At 39.3% G+C, this 5,377-nt stretch overlaps 1 protein-coding gene across 3 annotated transcripts in view; it reads right to left on the minus strand.

The window, feature by feature from the left end:
* The window catches only part of KANSL1L (KAT8 regulatory NSL complex subunit 1 like), a 121,297-nt gene extending 116,588 nt beyond the window's left edge, over positions 1-4,709 (minus strand). For all 3 annotated transcript variants that reach the window (XM_045295256.1, XM_045295235.1, XM_045295260.1), the window contains exons 1-2: positions 4,630-4,709; positions 4,319-4,492 (exon numbers count right to left, since the gene is read on the minus strand). The gene's annotated coding sequence lies outside the window, so the exon portion shown is untranslated. The remainder of the gene's footprint in view (positions 1-4,318; positions 4,493-4,629) is intronic.
* Between the last annotated feature and the right edge of the window lie 668 nt (positions 4,710-5,377).

Genomic DNA, 5,377 nt, shown 5'->3' on the forward strand with positions numbered 1-5,377 from the left:
GCAGGGCCATGGGTCAGTGAGGGGCATCACGTCTCATAGTGGGGCTGGCCATGTGGTCCTCTCTGTGGACTGGCTGCTCTATTTGGGGTCATCGTCCTCAAGGCCTGGTGGGCCAGAATGTGCTCCAGTCTCTCCTCCTCCCCCAACATCTGCACTTTGAAGGTTTCTGATCCTTTTCTTGTTTAAGTCAAATTTGATATGAGTTTTATGCTACTTGTCACAGTGAACATCCTATATAATGTACTATTGTGAAAATGGAATGTAATTTCTCATAGAATATGAGGAAGCATCAAAAATTCAAGAAAAAATGGAATTAAACAATAATAAAATTTTCTCTGCTTCTTTTTGAAGCTCCCACATATGTCATGATTTTTTTATGAGTTTAGGTTTGAAGAAAAAATATGGTTTTGATTTCAAGAGAGATTTTATGAAAGTATAAAATAAACAAATAAATGTATCTGATAGTAGACATTAGAAAAATCTTACTAAAATGAACGAGGGCAGGAACTATGAGTGACAAGTATGGAAATTGTTATTCTTTCCGAAACTGAAGAAGCTATCAAAAATAATGGGTGATGTCAAAATGACTCACGATGACATGCTGTCTGGTATTTGTTTTAAATAATTCATAAGGGAAGGATAGTCACAAGCTGATAATTGTTCAAGGTGGATTACACAAAGTACTCTTCTGCTTGCTGTTTTTCATAATAAAAAGACAAAAATATAAGAACTGAAAGATGAAACAACTTTATCATCAAAAAGAATATGGGGAATTAATTGAACTACCTTTTTTTAAAAAAAACCCAACCCAACCTATGAGTCATCACTGAAAGTTCCTAGGGCACCTGCTCATTATTCTGAAAATTGATGAAAGGAAAGAATAAAGAATTAATCCTGCTTTTATTTACAAATTGTCTTTCAGGATATTGCAGTCATGAACTACAACTCCAAAATCTCCCTTTAAGAAAAAAAAACCCTTGAAACTTTGTTGTAAGGGATGTAGTTAACAATGTCCAACTGTTACTGCCTTTTTTTTTTTTAAACAATTTTGTTAGCACTGAATCCACAGATCACACAATTCAACAGTTCACTCATGTCAAGGAGACTTGTGCAGTCATTACCATCATGAATTTTAGAACATTTTCTCTCTGTGCTCCCTCCATTTCCCCTTCATTAGCGCCATTAGGATTCACCTCAGCCTGTGAACTTTAGGCCACCCTCTTCCCAGGCAGTCCTGAAACAGAGTTTTCAGGGCAGAGAAAACAGAGTTGTCCATTTCTGTCCAATGTGGGACTCTTGTAATGGGCAGTCTTTATCATACAGTTCTCCATTGGGTTGCCCGGTAATTTGCAAGATCCATATCAAGGGCTAAGGCTGTTCTTCCCCTGCCTTCTTTCTCTTTCACAGCTTTATCTTGCACAACATCCCATGCACTCCCAATTCTGTCTACTTGTGATTCCTAGAAGGGCCAGCTCTTACACAAAAAGCTGATAAAGCTCCAGTTTAGGGGAGTTAATAAATCCAAAAGAAGTAAAAATCCTAGAAAATCATCTTCGACAAATAGACCCCGTCAATAATTATCCATGAATGCAGTGGCTGAGAGGAAATTTTGTGGGATTAACAGGCAAATACTAACTACCAAAATCCAACTGATCAATTTTAGCATCACAAAAAGTGAGACAACTAGATATTATGGGTTTCATGATTTGCTGCAATAGAAAACTTATGCCATGAAGTTTTCAGAGCAAAATTATTGAACCTGAATGTGGCAGATAAATGATCTGTCAACTTGTGAAGGGGTGGAATGTAGCCTGTCAATCAGGCCATAGCCAACGAGGCCTCTGTGTAGACATGGCTTTCTTTTTGGGATTCCGGGAACTCTGGTCTTCCTACCTGGAGGCAAGACACGCACACTTTCTCCCTGTGAGACATTCCTGTTGACAAGCTATGTGGAGCTATGCTGTTGCCAGCCAGAGCCTTGGAGCTGGAGGAGCCACGTGAAGACCCATACCAGCGCTAAGATGCTTCCACTGACACAGGATCCACAAGATTTTCCACCTAATGGCCTGTGATCTTCCTGCATTCTGCATTATTGCACAGCCACATAAGTCTACTGGTATCGGACATATGGGCTAATATCGGACTTATGGACTTGATCTAGACTGTGCTGAGATGTTTTCTTAATATACAATTACTCTTTTATATAAAGTTCTCTCTTACACACATATGATTCTCCCTGGATTTGTTTCTCTAGTCTTTCTGGATTAAAACACTGAATCTAATCAAGCCTCTAATTATAACTATCAATTTACAGGGAATTGAGAATACAGGAATAAATTTGAAACCTCAATGAAGAAAAATCAGGCGAATCAATAATGGCAGACATTTTACAAAATAAATAACTAGGCTTCTCCAACAAATAAATACCATAAAGGGGAAAAGGGAGAAATCATTTATAACTCATCTTAGGAAGTCAGCATTACCCTGATTCCAAAACCAGTCAGAGACCTTGCAAGAAAGAAAATTACACACCCATAGCTGCAACCATCCTTAACAAAATAGTAGGGTATGAAATCCAGCAACATGTACAGTCTGGTCAAGTGAGGTTTACCCCAGGGATGCAAGGTTGGTTCAATATTAAAAATAAATATAATCCACCATATTAATAGTTCAATGAAGAAATATCACACAATCAGATCAATTAATGTAGAAAAGGCAATTGACTGAAAAACTCAACAAATTAGGGACAGAAGGAAAATTCTTCAACTTGATGAAGGGCGTCTACAGGATACCTACAGTTACCTTGATAGTTGGTATGCAAGCCTAAATACTTTCCCCTTAAAATTGGGAATAATAATATTTATTTTCACCACTACTATTGAACATTCTCCTGGAAGACCTCATTAATGCAATAAGGTGAAAATAAACAGGCATACATATTTGAAAGGAAGAAATAAAACTGCCCGCCCATATTCATAAATTATATTATCGATAAAGAAAATCCAAAGGGCTGTACTCCCAAACTGCTCAAATTCATAAATAGTATTAGCATGATAACAGGATGCAAGGTCAGAAAAATAACCGTCAATCATATTGGCAGCAAACCTTTGGAAACCAGAATTAAACAATACAATTTACAATGTTATTTTTGCAAGGTGTTATTGAGTTGATGATAGGAGCCCTGGTGGCATAGTGGTTATGGTTATGTTAACTGCAAGGTCAGCAGTTCAAAACCACCAGCCACTCTGCTGGAGAAAAATGGGGATTTCAACTCTAGGAAACAGTTACAGTCTTGGAAATTCACAGAAGTTCTACTCTGTCCGACAGGGTCACTTTGACTGGCATCGACTTGAGGGCAGTGAGTTTGGTTTTGTTATTGAGTTGATTCCACAGGAGTTTGTATTAAGCAGCAGTCTTTCTGGAAACACAATTGCTAAGTCTCCCATGGAGTTGCTGGGGGGTGGGGAGTGGGGTGGTGTTGAACTCCCAGCCATTAGGTTAGCAGCTTAGCACTTGACTGTTGTGTCACCAGGGCTTCTCCCAATGTTCCCCCAAAATGAAATACTCTGGTATAACCAATCACGCCCAGGGTTTGTATGTTGAAAACTACAACATGTTGTTGAAAGGACATTTTGTGCTGTTGAGTTGATTCTAACTTCCAGTGACCCTATAGCACAGAGTTGAACTGTCATGGAAAACCCCGGGGTCTTCAAGGCTTGGATCTTTCCAGACGGCTATGTCTTTGAATCACAACTAAATCAGCTGCTTAATCACGGGGTCACCTGGGCCTTTTCATCAGCCTTGACTCTTTGCTGCTGAGTCAATTCTGACTCAGAAAGACCCTTTACAGCAGAGTAGAACTGCCTCTTTGGGTTTCTGAGTCCACAGAGGTTTACAAAAGCTGAAAGCCTTATCTCTCGCCAGTGGAGTAGCAATGGGTTCGAACCGCTAACCTAATAGTTAACAGCCCAACATGTAATCCACTATGCCAGCAGGACTCATTAGGATCTCTCACAGCTGTCAAATTGATTCCAACTCCCCTATAGGTTAGGGTAGAACAGCCCCTGTGAGTATCTGAGACTGTACTCTTTATAGGAGTAGAAAGTCTGGTCTCTCTCCCACATTAGACCCTAGGGACATACAAACTGAAACCACAATGTGATACTGGTATGTATTATTAACTAAAGTAAAATAGATAAGAACTGGAGAGGGTAGGGGGCTACCAGAACTCTTACATCTCTGGCTGGGAGGCAAAATATTATAGACACACTGGAAAAATAATTAGGTGGCTTCTTATAAAAGTAGAACATTCACTTACCATGAGTGATGGTTGATTTTCTGTGTTCAACTTGGCTGGGCTCTGGTGCTCAGTTGTTTGGTGGTCTAAACGTTGCTATGAAAATATTTACATGTTATTACATTTACAGTAAACTGACTTTAAGTAGATCAGTCTCCGTGGTGTGGCTGGGCCTCATCCAGTAAGTTGAAGAACCTAATAGTAAAGGTGAAAGAATTCTGTCTGAAGATCGTAACAGATATCTTGCCTGCATTTTTATCTTGTTGGTTTGAGCAACAGATTTCAAACCCGCTAGCCCCTACAAGTATGAGTCAAGTTTTAATAATATTTACCTATTTACATGTATCTGTCTACTCTCTTGGTTCTGCTGCTCTGGAGAATCCTAATACATAATCCAAACAGCAATGCAAACAACAACCCTGCCATGTTGATTCCAGCCAATAGTGACGCAACAGGAGAAAGCCGAACTGCTGCTTTGGGTTTCTGAGACTTTAAATCTTTTCAGGAGCAGACAGCCTCATCTGTCTCCTGTAGAGAAGCTGATGGGTTTGAACCATTGACCTTGAAGTTAATAGCTCAGTGTGTAAACAACTATGCCACTAGTGCTTCCCAACAATCTTCTGTTGGGTATTTATCATTAGCAACCAAGATAAGCTGTCCTTAAAGCAAGTGAATGAATAAAAATAATGATACCTCTACACAAAGGAATACTATGTAGTGTTTAATAACGAATGAGCTATTATTTGCTCCATGTGGATGCATTTTAACACTAAGAGGAAGAAGTGGACTCATGGAATAGTTGTCATTTTGTGATTGACTAATTTTACTCAGTATAATGCACCCAGTCCGTGCACTATAGACTACTGGTACTTTAGACTCTCTTCTTTTAAGGTACACAGCATCCTTCATAGGCCACATCAGAAGGAGTAGATGTAGAAACACCACTAAATGAAGTGGGCTTTACCTCAAACTCACCAGTAGCCAATGGACTTAAGGCTAAACCTCCGTTGTGTGAGAAGAAACTGATAATTACTAGCATAGAAATGGTAGACTTTAGTTTGTGTCTTTTCTCTTGAGGGT

This window comes from Echinops telfairi, unplaced genomic scaffold (assembly GCF_000313985.2).
Source record: "Echinops telfairi isolate 266 unplaced genomic scaffold, ASM31398v2 ScPeMD7_3;HRSCAF=10, whole genome shotgun sequence".
In the NCBI taxonomy this organism is placed as follows: domain Eukaryota; kingdom Metazoa; phylum Chordata; class Mammalia; order Afrosoricida; family Tenrecidae; genus Echinops; species Echinops telfairi.